This window comes from Ranitomeya variabilis, chromosome 5, assembly GCF_051348905.1.
Source record: "Ranitomeya variabilis isolate aRanVar5 chromosome 5, aRanVar5.hap1, whole genome shotgun sequence".
NCBI classification, from domain to species: Eukaryota; Metazoa; Chordata; class Amphibia; order Anura; family Dendrobatidae; genus Ranitomeya; species Ranitomeya variabilis.
Window position 1 is genome coordinate 101,755,408 of NC_135236.1, and position 14,463 is coordinate 101,769,870.

The 14,463-nt window shown below is 49.1% G+C and overlaps 1 protein-coding gene and 1 long non-coding RNA gene across 4 annotated transcripts in view; one reads left to right on the forward strand and one right to left on the reverse strand.

Annotated features, from left to right (window-relative positions):
• Positions 1–14,463, reverse strand: part of NFU1 (NFU1 iron-sulfur cluster scaffold) — a 98,292-nt gene that overhangs the window by 16,527 nt on the left and 67,302 nt on the right. The gene's annotated exons all lie outside the window — the stretch shown is intronic.
• LOC143773395 (uncharacterized) lies at positions 8,472–13,795 on the forward strand. The gene is made up of 3 exons (XR_013215165.1): positions 8,472–8,488; positions 10,792–10,821; positions 12,404–13,795. It is a non-coding gene; the product is annotated as an uncharacterized LOC143773395 (long non-coding RNA).

Sequence of the window (14,463 nt, forward strand, 5' to 3'; positions counted from 1 at the left end):
ATATGACCCCCACATTGTCCCTCTTTTGGTACATGGCTTCCACACTATCCATTCCTATAAAATATTTCACTCACACTGCCCCCCTTCCACATTGCCTGTCTTATGACTGTTACACTGATGCTTTATGCACAAAACACCACACTGTCCTCCCTTATGAATTATAACCACACTTTCCTCAGTTATGAAATATAATTTCCACACTGTCCCACCTCAAGCTGCTTCCTCTCTCTGCCCCCATTCCACACTGACCCCTGTCTTCACACTATCCCCCATCATGCTGCCCCCCTCCATACAGATTCCCCAATACTGACCCTTCTCCATACTGAGCCCACCACGCTGCCATTCTTTGTTTTTCTTTGACTCAGCCCTTTATGCTGGCCTTCTCTATACACACTGGACCTCTTTCAATACTGAGCACCACGCTGCCCTCTTTCCATGCTGTGCCCCCCATACTGTACCGCTCTCCGAGCTGAGTCCTCCACGTTGCCCTACTCTCCATATTGAGCCCCCCATGCCCCAGTTGCATTGATATTGTATGTTTTATTACATATTTTCTAACTGTGTTTTATTAGGCTATTTTCACACATCAGGCTTTTTGTTTCAAGGCACAATCCGGCAATTGTTTGAAAAAACGGATCAGTTTTTTTTACGCCGGATCCTTTTTTTCCCCCATAGAGTTGTATTAGCACCGGATTGTGCCTGATGGCCAGTCGTTTCATCCGCACAGTGACGGAATCAGCCAAAAACACATGAAACGGAGGTGTGAAAGAATGAATCCGGTGGCCTGATTCGATTTTCAAAGCATTTCCCATACAAATTATGCAGATTTCCATTCTGGGGTCTCTCTCTCTCGCTAAAAAAACGGATCCGGAGCATCAGTTTTTCACAATTTACATCGGATCCGTTTTTTTACAAATTTGCCGGATTCTGCCTGAAACCAAAAAACTGATGTGTGAAAGTAGCCTTAAGGTACCTTCACACTGAACGATATCGCTAGCGATCCGTGATGTTGCAGCGTCCTGGCTAGCGATATCGTTCAGTTTGACACGCAGCAGCGATCAGGATCCTGCTGTGCCATCGTTGGTCAGAGCAGAAAGTCCAGAACTTTATTTCGTCGCTGGATATCCCGCTGACATCGCTGAGTCGGCGTGTGTGACGCCGATTCAGCGATGTCTTCACTGGTAACCAGGGTAAACATCGGGTTACTAAGCGCAGGGCCGCGCTTAGTAACCCGATGTTTACCCTGGTTACCAGCGTAAACGTAAAAAAAACAAACACTACATACTTACATTCCGGTGTCTGTCCCCCGGCGCTGTGCTTTCCTGCACTGGCTGTGAGCGCCGGCCAGCTGTAAAGCAGAGCGGTGACGTCACCACTCTGCTTTACGGCTGGCCAGTGCTGACAGTGCAGGGAAGCAGAACGCCGGGCGACAGACACCGGAATGTAAGTATGTAGTGTTTTTTTTTTTAACGTTTACGCTGGTAACCAGGGTAAACATCGGGTTACTAAGCGCGGCCCTGCGCTTAGTAACCCCATGTTTACCCTGGTTACCAGGGGACTTCTCGTAGTCGGTCGCTGGAGAGCTGTCTGTGTGACAGCTCTCCAGCGACCACACAGCGACGCTGCAGCGATCGGGATCGTTGTCTAGATCGCTGCAGCGTCGCTAAATGTGACGGTACCTTAGTGATTTGCTTCCTTATCAGTTCATCCTCAAGAATCAATGATTCTATTCAGTGACAGTAAACAGAAGAAGATATGCAGGCTGAATCTAAAGGCCCCGTCTCACTAAGCGATTTACCAACGATCACGACCAGCGATACGACCTGGCCGTGATCGTTGGTAAGTCGCTGTGTGGTCGCTGGAGAGCTGTCACACAGACCGCTCTCCCCAGCGACCAACGATCAGGGGAACGACTTCGGCATCGTTGAAACTGTCATCAACGATGCCGAAGTCCCCCTGCAGCACCCGGTAACCAGGGTAAACATCGGGTTACTAAGCGCAGGGCCGCGCTTAGTAACCCGATGTTTACCCTGGTTACCAAAAAAAACAAACACTACATACTCGCCTTTCGGTGTCCAGGTCCCTTGCCGTCTGCTTCCTGCGCTGACTGAGCCGCCGTACACTGAGAGCGCAGCGGTGACGTCACTGCTGTGCTCTCACTTCTCACTGTACGGCCGGCAGTCAGTGAGAGCAGGAAGCAGACGGCAAGGGACCTGACGGACATCAGAAGGCGAGTATGTACTGTTTGTTTTTTTTTACATTTACGCTGGTAACCAGGGTAAACATCGGGTTACTAAGCGCGGCCCTGCGCTTAGTAACCCGATGTTTACCCTGGTTACCAGTGAAGACATCGCTGGATCGGTGTCACACACACCGATTCAGCAATGTCAGCGGGGCCTCAACGACCAAAAAAAGGTCCAGGCCATTCCGACACGACCAGCGATCTCGCAGCAGGGGCCTGATCGCTGGTACGTGTCACACATAGCGAGATCGCTATGGAGGTCGCTGTTGCGTCACAAAACTTGTGACTCAGCAGCGATCTCGCTAGCGATCTCGCTATGTGAGACGGGGCCTTTATGTATACCTAAGGGTACCGTCACACAGTGCCATTTTCATCTCTACGACGGCACGATTCGTGACGTTGCAGCGTCGTATAAGTATCGCTCCAGCGTCGTATACTGCGGTCACACGTTGCAATACACGGCGCTGGAGCGATAATTTCATGACGTATTTGCGATGTAGAAGCCGTTGGTTACTGTGCGCACATCGTATACAACCTGTGTCACACGATGCAATCATGCCGCCACAGCGGGACACTAGACGACGAAAGAAAGTTTCAAACGATCTGCTACGACGTACGATTCTCAGCGGGGATCCGGATCGCAGTAGCGTGTCAGACACAGCGATATCGTAAATGCATCGCTGGAACGTCACGAATCGTGCCGTTGTAGCGATCAAAATTGCGCTGTGTGACGGTACCCTAAGGCAACACTATCAATCCCATCTGTATCAAGGTCTCACTCCCACTGTATTCCCAACCCTAGACCCATTGTGTGATTGGGGATATTACACCCTGGGGAGCCGTCACCACAGCGGGTCTCACATGCAGACCCAGGTGATGGAATATGCTTTGCTCTGTGAGCTAAAGGGGTATATGTTTAAGGGGGAGGGAGAAAAAGACACGAGGGTTGAGTCAGGCAGTTGTTGGAGGGACTTCGAAGGGAGAGGATTCAAGCTGGGATGGATAATCTATGGAGTTTTAGAGATCGGTTGCCGGCTGGAGGGGTATCCATGAGCTATGGTCGTGATATCCATCGACTGGAGGAACATAGGCTGTGACTGCACACTATACTGGCTGGAGATACCAAACGCTGTGGACCAATCAAAAGTTGGGAGACAGTGGGTGTCACCTAGTATGGAGCCAGTGGAACTACCGATCTCAGATTAGGAACTTGTGGACTGAGGGCATTTTAAGTTGGCCATCTACCTGGATTTGTTGTACAACCATGGCTGTATGGAATAAAAAATAGTTGCATCGTTAACCTGCCTAGGTGATTTTTATAACCCACAACCTCACAGCCCCTAATGCTGCCCCTCTCTGCTTACAATGCCCCCACTCTGCCCCCCTCTATACTAGGCCCAACATGCTGCCCTACTCCACATACTGAGTTTCCCCATGCTGACCCCTTTCCATAGTGAACCTGCCATGCTGCTACTTTTTTTTCTTTTAGACCGAGTCCTTCATGCGGTCTTTCCCTCCAAACTGGGCCCCTCTCCATACTGAACCCGCACCGCTGCCCCCTTTCAATAATGAAACCCTCACCTTGTCCTTCCGTCCATACTAAGCCCCCCTCGCTGCGCTGCCCCTCTCTCAATGTTGAGCCCCAGTCTCTAGTAACAACCCCCTAATCACCCGTTGCCCCATAACTCCCAGTCTATAGTAAAAGCTCCCCTAATTCCCAGTCTATACTAATAGCACACTAATCCTCAGGATACCGTAACAGACCCCCTAACCCCCAGTCTAAAAGTCTTAGTTACGCACCATAAGACAGGGGATCCTCCCTTCAAGGAAAGGAAACATATAGACATAAAAGGTGAGCCTTCAGACCCTCTGGAACTGCCTTACCACTTGCTGTATAGGCTAAAGAAATCACTTCCCTGATCCATCTAGTTAAAGTGCATTTTGAAACCTTAAATCTCTTAGCCCCCTGAAAGGACACAAAACTAATTATTCCTTTTCCAAGGGTCAGTCACAGAAATATATCTGAGTAGGCATCTCCTGACATCTAGTGAAGGGAGCCTCTCTACTTTCTGATTCCCAGGGTTAGCACAGAAGGAAGGAAGAACCATCTCCTGCAGTCTGTGAATTTTAGAGGCTACTTTTGGTAGGCAAGAGGGATCCAGTTTCAAGATGACCCAATCCTCCAGACACTGGATATATGGTGGAAGTCTGGAAAAGGCCTGAATGTCACTAACCCTACAGGCCGATGTTAATGCAACAAGAAGGGCCGTCTTAAGGGAAAGAACTTTTATTGGGGCTAAATCAATGGGCTCGAAGGGAGACTCTGTCACCGCTGTTAAAACTAGGTTTAGAACCCAAGGCATTATTCTCTCTTTAAGGATGGGCCTAGACCTAGCCAATGCTCTAATAAACCTAGCCACCCAATAATTGCCAGCCAGATCACAACTATATAGGGCCCCCAGAGCTGATACCTGGACTTTGAGGGTGTTCGTGGATAGTCCCATCTCTAGGCCCTTTTGTAGGAATTCCAGAACTTGCTCTATCTGCACCTCTCCCCCAATCTCTGCATTAGATGCTGATAGAAACTTATTCCAGGTTGTGGCATATATCTTTGTTGTGGATACTTTACTACTCTGAAGTAAAGTGGCCACTAGATTGTAAGAAAACGCTTTCCCTATCACAAGAGCCCTCTCAAATTCCACGCCCTCAGATGTAGACTGGACACTCGTGGATGGAAGATTGGTCCTTGGAAGAGGAGATTTGGGAGTTCCGGAAGAACCCATGAACTGGAGACGGACATCGTCCTCAGCCAGGAAAACCACAGCCTTTTGTCCCAAAAGGGTGCGATTAAGATAAGTCGTGCCCTGTCCTCCCGGATCTTTCTCAACACCAACGGAATCAGGGCTATTGGGGGAAAGGCATATGCCAGACTGAAGTCCCATGGAATCAGCAGAGCATCTACTCCCTGAGGACCTTCTCTGGGGTTTAGAGAACAGAACCGAAGCACCCTTCTGTTCAACCTGGTGGCAAAGAGGTCTATGTCCGGACATCCCCACATCTGCACAATTTGGTTGAAGACGGTTCGGTTTAACACCCATTCTCCTTATGCTTGGACTTAGCAGTACACTTCTTTCCCTAGCAGAAAATTAGGAGAGACAAGGGGGAAGACTACATCACCAAGTGAACTTTCACGAAGATCACTTACCAGTGAGGAGTAACTGAATGGTACCGGACTGCGCAGGAGACACATCTCAGCTAGTGATGAGCGAGTGTAGTCGTTGCTCGGGTTTTCCCGAGCACGCTCGGGTGTCCTCTGAGTATTTATGACTGCTCGAAGATTTAGTTTTCATCGCTGCAGCTGAATGATTTCCAGCTACTAGCCAGCCTAAGTACATATGGGGGTTGCCTGGTTGCTAGGGAATCCCCACATGTAATCAAGCTGTAGAGTAGCTGTAAATCATTCAGCTGAGGCGATGAAAACTAAATCTCCGAACACTAACAAATACTCGGAGGTCACCTGAGCGTGCTTGGGAAAACCCGGGCAAAGAGTATACTCGCTCATCACTAATCTCAGCCAAAGGATCCTCCCTGAAGGCTGAAGACTTATCCAGTCTGCTGTAACTTCTCTTGACTATCTTTCACCCACACGACCACCTCCTGCGCTGCTTTGCGGTCATTGCCGGGTGAATTGCAAGTGGGGCTCCTCAGTGGTCTGCTGCTGTACAGGTGAATACTGCACCAGCTCCTGCTGCTCTGGTGACTCCATGACACCTTGCTGGGATTATAGGTCTGGAAGCACCTGGTCTTGTCCTGGCCTGCTTTAATATCCTAGGCCATTCACCCAATTCGGCACCCCTGCTCTACTGGGTCAGCAGGTCCTCCACGTGGTCTGCCAGGTACTTCCTCACCTGGGGTCTGCAGGCCATACCCCCATGACCGCGCCCCCCCGGGAAGCCCACTGCATGCGACTCCCCTGCTGGCCTGATGACGCAGACCTGAATGACCCACAGCCTGGCGCCCCCTCCCATTCTCCCGGACGTGCCTGCCCACACAGCTGCAGCTTCACCAGGAGTCCCGGCCGTGTCACAGAGGCGCGTCCCGACCGCGTCACAGGGGGCGCGCCCTGGCCGCGCTATGCCACCCAGGTCCACACTGGCCGCCGGAAGCACGCCAGCACACGTGCCAGGACCGCGGCCCCAGAGCACACACCGCCATCGGCCCCAGGTCTACTCCCCTGCGTCCACGATTGAGCCATTAATTCTGCCTGGACCACTCCCTGCTTCCGCTCACTACCGTGCAGTCCCCCTGGACCCACTGTGGTGCTTCAAGGGATCCCGCACCAGCCGAGGCACGGGACCCCCGCTGCCTGAACCAAAAGCTGGGCCTGGGAATGAGTCAACCTTCAAGGACAGGAAACCAACTGATGCGGGAGAGAGGTGCCGCCCTTTCAGGTCTCTAGGTTTCCTGTTCTTGAAGGGCGGATCCCCTCTCTCTTGGTGCTGTCATGGGAGACCCCCAGTCTATACAAACTGCCACCCCCCTAAATATTTGGTTCTATGAGCGCTTACCTGCTCCCGGTGTTTCCCCGATCTGTTGTGACATCTGCACCGTGGTAAATTCACTTCATTGTGCTGCAGCTACGTCAGAAGTGTTTGACCGCCGCTGCACTTTGGAGCAGGGAGCGGATTGGCTCTCCCCTGATCCTGGAAGAGCAAGCGCCGGCACATCCAGGGTGAATCAGCTCTCTGTGTCAGTAATTTATTTGTATTCTTAAAGACACGAATACAAATGAATAGAGCTCCCCCTGTCTGCAAAGACAACAAATTTATTACACAGTATGGCGGCAGGGAGGTAAGGTCTCAAGGGGAAAAAAAAAAAATGTGCACTTCATCTTGCTGCCGCCCTAGGCCAGGAAAATTGTTTGGGATGCAAAGAAAAACCCACCAATAACATCAGCTGAAATACAGGACTTTCTGAAAACTAGCGGTGTGGTTGTTTCAAGATGCACAATAAGGAGGCACTTGAAGAAAAATGGGCTGTATTCGAGTCCCCAGAAGAAAGCCATTACTGAGCAAATGCCACAAAGTATCTTGCCTACAATACTCAAAACAGCACAGAGACAAGCCACAAAACTTATGGAACAGGGTAATTTGGAGTGAGGAGACCAAAATTGAACTTTTTGGCCACAACCATAAACAAGGCCTATGATGAAAGGAACACCATTCCTACTGTAAAGTACGGAAGTGGATCACTGATGTTTTGGGGGATGTGTGAGCTACAAAGGCACAGGAAACTTGGTCAAAGATGAAGGAAAGATGAATGCAGCACGTTATCAGCAAATACTGGAGGCAAATGTGCACTCATCAGCCCGGAAGCTGCGCATGGGACGTACTTGGACGTTTCAACATGACAACGATCCAAAACACAAGGTCAAGCCGACCTGCCATTGGCTACAGCAGAACAAAGTGAAGGTTCTGGAGAGGCCATCTCAGTCTTCTGACCTCAATATCATTGAGCCACTCTGGGGAGATCTCAAGCGCGCAGTTCATGCTAGACAGCCCAGGAATTTACAGGAACTGGAGGCTTTTTGCTAAGAAGAGTGGGCATCTTTACCATCTGAGAAAATAAAGTACCTCATCCACAACTACCACAAAAGACTTCAAGCTGTCAACGATGTTAGAGGGAGCAATACACGTTATTAAGAAATGGGGTGTGTAAACTTTTGATCAGGGTCATTTGGATGTTTTGGGTTGTCATGATTTAAAAAGAGATAACAGTAGTTTGACAATAAATGGCTTCACCCAACCACTAACCTTGGAAAGAGAAAAAGTTTTGGTGTTATTTATATTCTCTGAAAAAAGGGCAAGAAAGCAAAAATTCTAACGGGTAACGCAAACGTTTGAGCACAACTGTATAATCTACATGCAGGGCTTGTGAATTCTCCATTATAATAATGAACATTAAAAAAGTGCAGTGCATGGGGTGGGGGGGCAAGGATATGACTATTACCCCCAAATATTAGTAGCAGTATGTAAAATAATCACAGCCTACAATTATCCACCATGTTATTTTGTTTTAATAAAATTAAATGAACTTTTTCTTGCGGCTGTAAATGTGAAATAACAGTGACAGCTCTGATGACATCACAAGGCTCATGACATCACAATTGGAGTAGAATGTATGAAGCTCCGCAGCGGAGCCATCTTGCGCCACTAGGACCTGACAGTTGGAAGGAGGCAAGTCCAGGTAAGTAGCTCTTTACTTTTAACCCTTTCACAACCTTGGCGTTTCCCATTTTTGTGTTTGTTGTTTTGCTCCCTTCTTCCCAGAGCCATAACTTTTGTATTTTTGGATAATAGTGCCGTATGGGGGCTTGTTTTTTTTGAGGGACGAGTTGTACTTTTGAACACCACCATTGGTTTTACCATCTTGTGTACATCAAAGTGCGGTGAAACTGCAAAAAAAAAAAGAAAAAAAGTGCAAATCCAATCCACAATTTTTTCTATGTCCACTAAATGTAAAAACTGACCTGCTATTATGATTCTCCAGGTCATGACAACTTCGCAGACACCAAACATGTATAGATTCTGTTTTATTTAAGTGTTGAAAAAATGTCAATGTTTGTAAAAAAAAATATATATATATATATATATATATATATATATATATATATATATATATATATAAAAATAAATAATTAAAAATTGCGCCATTTTTCAAGTGCCTGAAAACATGCGGGCTCATCGCCGGAGCATGCATCAAATGCCGGGACACGTGTATACGCGTTGCAGCGCCCCAGAGTCCTGGTCGTTGCAGTACTGTGGCTCCGCCACTATGGGGAGCTATGGTGCGTCTGATGGCACTGAAGGAGTTCATCTGATCAGGTATCACAGACACCAATACATTTCACAGCCGGGCCTCCGGGGGGAGCTAAGGGTGCTATTCATTAGGCCACTCCCCACCATAGTGGGTAAACTGGGGGTCAGGCAGGAAGTTAGATCAGAAAGCTGACTGGGTTGGAACCAGGCAACACCTTGTGGCAGGGGGTGTTGTAGGGGAAGATACAGTAGGGTCTCTGTCAGGGGTGGGATCCTGACAGAGGCTTGGCAACTTGAACGAACGTAACGGAACCGCGCCTGCTCCGGGTAGCGGCGGTGCCCAAGGAAGGATTAGAAGAGAGATAGATTGTGCTGAGTGAGAAACGAGATCACGCAAAAGGAGAAATACCAGTAGGAGTCGTGCTGTAAGACCGAAGCAACATCCTACTGAGGCGCACTACCGGTGGCCGGAACGCCGAGGGAGTATCATAACATTCAGCTTCAAGCAATACTCCAAACAGCGGCAGGACAGTCAGTCTAAGGCGGGCTGTCTAACTTTAATCACCTATGCAGTCTTGGGGGGCAACTTGTGGAGAGGGGCGACTCTAGGGTCCCGGAAGAGCTCCGAGCCTACCCGTCAAACGGGTGCCGTCCCAACCAGAACAACAGGGAGGGACGGAGGATTAGCAGAACATCATCTAATCGAGTTGTGAGGGAACTTAAGAAACAGACACAACAGTTGTGGGGACTTTCTGTAAGCACAGCAGGGAAGGACCACAACACATAGCGCTAGAAGGAAGGCACCGATTTCCACCTGTGAAGAGAACTCTGGAGGTGCCATTGGACCGGCCGGACTTGCGCAGCCTGGTGAACCGTGTTCTGGACTGAGGACCCAGAGATCTTCAGTAAAGAGGTAAAGAGACTGCAACCTGGTGTCCTCGTTATTTACTGCACTGCACCACTACAGCCTCATCACCACCATCTACATCATACCTATCACTGTACGCCCCTCGGCAGGGTCACGGACTGGGCCTAGCCACCGTGACAACCCCAGAGCAGAGACTCACACAGGCCCGGTACCGGGTACCCCTTGGCCCTGCGGCGGTGGGGGCGCTACAGCGTCATAGGTCGTAGAGGGGTTAAGCTTTAGTATACTTAAAGCATAACCACCAGATGTATCATGAATTGCCAGTAACACTCGGTGTAATAAGACATTTTCAGGACAACCCTTTCCCTAAATGAGGAGGGTATAGCAGCTAAAACCACTAGCAATTAGCTGCTGTATTGCTGGGGAGTAGCAGCGTCCCCTACAGGATACAGAGTGTTACATGCCCCCTATAGGAGCAGGTAGGGCACGTAGATAGGGGGTGGCCAAGTTGGGGCATATTTATGTGGCTCCATTTTTGGGTACTTTTGCCATTTATGTGATCAAATTATAGTATTTTGTAACAGAAATCTAGTAGCAGGTGCTATAATTCTGTTGTCAGCTCTTTTGCTACTGTGGAATTAGGGCATTGGAGTTTTAGCTTACTGCGGTCGGTCAGGAATGGACGTATGGAGTCCTGTGGTTTCTTTTAGTACACAGAGCAGTCGGTAATATAGATAAAAGGATCCCTTTAAATGTGCATCTTATAACCATAAAAAAAGCACGTGACGTCATCGACATTCCATGACATCACAATTGGAGTAGAATGTACAAATTTCTAAACTGGAATCATTTTGTGTTTTTAGACCCTGACGGCTTGAAGGGGAGAAGTCCAAGTAAGCGCCTCTTCTCACAATCTAGGGGGCCTGGTCACACATTATGTTGTTGGGGCTCTTGGTGAAGGAGGAAGGGATGGGTGCAGCCACAAAACAATAGGGGAGGGGAGTGAGATTTTAGGCCACAGTATGGGGAAAGAGGATGGGATGAGTACAGACAATAAGGAGGGGGGGGGTAATATACATTTGAAGACACGAGTTTGGGAAACGAGGAAGCAGGGATGGGTGCAGAATATTGGGGGTGGAGGGGAGCAAATTTTTAGGACACAGATTGGTGAAGGAGGAAGGGATTGGTGCAGCCACAAAATGAGGCAGGGGGGTAAGATTTTAGGCCACCGATGGGGAACGGGGATGGGATGAGAGCAGACAATATTGAGAGTAAGTTTTGAGGACACAGTTTGGGGAACAAGGAAGGGATGGGAGCAGATGAGATATGGGTGGGGGTGAAGGGGAGTCAAATTTGAGGTCACAGTTTGGGGAAGGAGGAAAAGATGGGTTCAGCAACAAAATGGGTGGGGGGAGGGGTAAGATTCCAGTATACACTTTGGGAAACAGGAAAGGCATTGGTGCAAACAATATTTGGGGGAGCAAGATATGAGGACATAGTTTGGGGAATGAGAAAGGGATGGGTGCAGACACACTATGGTGAGTGGGGGGGAAGTATACAGACACAGTATAGAGAGAGGGTGATAGATAGGGACACTATAAAGAGTCAGGGCGGATGTGTGAGGAGGCAGTAAGGAGAGCTAGGGGGTAAATATGGTTAGCAGTGGGATGTAAGAGTAGACAGCATGAGGAGGGGGAAAACGTGTGAGGAGACTATTAACTGAACAGTGTGAAGAAATGGTATGCGGGAGAAAGTTCTGAGTGGACACAAAATAAAGACGGAGTAGTATGGGGGGGACAGTGTAAGGGCACAGCAGGAGGGGACAGTATGTTAAGGAGGGGGAAGAAGTGTGATAAGGGGGCACAGTGTAGAGATTGGGCCCTAAAGGGGGAGCACAGTGTGAGGACAGTGTGAATAGGGGGCCTAAAATGGAAAGGAATCGGCAGTGTGGAGGGCATGTACCATAAGGGTATATTCCCACGGTCAGGAACCGGCAGTGCTTTGGACGCAGCACAAGTCCATACAAAGCGCTACCGGCTTTTGAACGCAGTTGATTCCGCATGTGTTCAATGAACCGTGCGGAGTCACCGTGCCCAATACATTGTACGGGTGACATTCATCTTGCGGAGACTGAGCGTCTCCGCAAGATAAATAGACATGCTTGGTCTGGAAAGAGGCGCCGCATGTGCGTCTCCGCAGGGAAGCCGAGGGTGCAGATGCAAGCATAGTGGAGATTGGATATCTTCAAATCCCATCCACTATGCTGTAAGATCTGGCCGCTGCGGGTTTGACGCTGTGGAAGTATGCAGCATCCCACCCGCAGTGTTTACTGACCGTGGGAACAAACCCTAAGAGCGACAGTGTGTGGGTCATATATTGTGCAGATAACGTAGTGGGATGCAATTATTTATTCAGGGGCTCAGTGCTGGGCAGATATTTTTATTCAGGAGCATTACAATGACACTGCTATTTAAGGGTAATGTGTGGGAAAGTGCTGCACAAAACCAGAGAAGATGGAAGTCAGCTGTGGCTGTGAAAAGTCATCATAGTGTCTGGACAAGATGAAGAAAAGAAAGAACGACTAATCAGAGACAACGTCATTTATAAGGTACCAGCATGTACATTTTATTTGTGATACTAATTCTCATCACTGCTGTGGTTCCTCTATGGCCTGCAGTCTGATGAGAACTGATGGCAACAATTCCCAGTATCTCCTTACCAATGTTAAAGATGTACTAAAAGTTGTAAATTCATGCGATACAAATGTATATGGGCCTGACCTGACATTACAATTGATCTACCATATACTGATGGTGGTTTTTGTAGTGGACGAGGGTTTTGATGCTATGTTTCTGCGCTGATGGGGGTTATATGGATGTATTTCTGTACTGATGGGGGTTGTGATGCTTGGGTTTCTGTACTAATGGCGGTTCTAGTGATGAATTTCTTTCCGCATTTAACATCTACTGTAAATACAAGGGATGGACTGAAAATTTCTTGGACTCACCAGCTACCCTCAGGACTGTATTTTATTAAGGCCTCTCCTAGTTCTTTGATAAAATCATCACAGACCACGGTTATCATCCAGCAGCAATTTTTCCAATATAAGAAGTATTGCTAGTAAAGGTTATTGAAGCTTTGAGGCACTAGTGAACACAGACCTACAAGTCACAAGTTGTACATACCACTAAACGTCACACTCCACTGAAGGCATCAAGTCACGTCATGAGGTAGAGGTAGCCAAAAAACCTTACACTTGAGGTGGCATTCGAATCAACAACTACAAAGTGGATGGAAAAGCCTCAGGCAGGCCAAACACCAGACACAGTGCAAGACCCAAGGTGGGAGGCCCAACACAACAGACACAAGACCAGACCTGAGGCGGGAGACCCAACCATGATACAAGATTTAAGCTTCATACTGAGAAGGGGAGACCCAACCATGAAACAAGATAAGCTTCATACTGAGAAGATGAACACCAAAAACAGCTGAAATCCAAATTGTAGAACTCCCTCTCACAAGACAGGCGCCCCAACCAACCAAGCCACAGCAACAGTGCAAACCAAATGAGGCACGCAAGCCTGCAAGGACAAACAAGGCATGCAAGTCCAAAAGTGGCACGCAAGGCTAAATAGAGAAAAAATCCAAGAAATTAGATTTATCTGTTTTCAGCAATTTTCCTATGGTCAGGAATTCCAGTATGGAGTACTGCGTGTTCCTTTAGTACATTGAGCAGTAGGTGATATGTACTAAGGAAAAACTCTTATATAGGGACTTGCCAAACATTGGAAGACGGGTAATGATTTATTACCTACTAAGTAATCCTGTCCTTTACCACTCATCAGTCTTAAAGAGGATGTCCACCAACAAGATCAGAGGGGTTCGACACTCGGCATTCCCATGAATCAGCTGTTACAAGTGCGAATAGTGGTCGAAGATAAACACTGAATGGAGCTGCACTGCAGAGCTCCATTCACAGTTTAGTGGCTGAAGCTTGGTACTGCAGATCAGCCTCTATTCAAATAGGGCCTGACGCAAGGCCGGAGACCCAACACACCAGACACTGGGCCAGACCTGAGGCAGGCGGCCCACAGCACTAGACACTGGGCCAGACCCAAAGAAGGCGGCCCAGCGCACCAGACACTGGGCCAGACCGGAGGCGGGTGGCCCAGCGCACCAGACACTGGGCCAGACCCGAGGTGGGTGGCCCAGCGCACCAGACACTGGGCCAGACCCGAGGTGGGTGGCCCAGCGCACCAGACACTGGGCCAGACCCGAGGCGGGTGGCCCAGCGCACCAGACACTGGGCCATACCCAAGGCGGGCGGCCCAGCGCACCAGACACTGGGCCAGACCCAAGGCGGGCGGCCCAGCACACCAGACACTAAGCCAGACCTGAGGCGGGTGGCCCAGCGCACCAGACACTGGGCCAGACCCAAGGCGGAAGGCACAATAGACCAGACACTGGGACAGACCTGAGGCGGGCGACCCAGCGCACCAGACACTGGGCCAGACCTGAGGCGGGTAGCCCAGCGC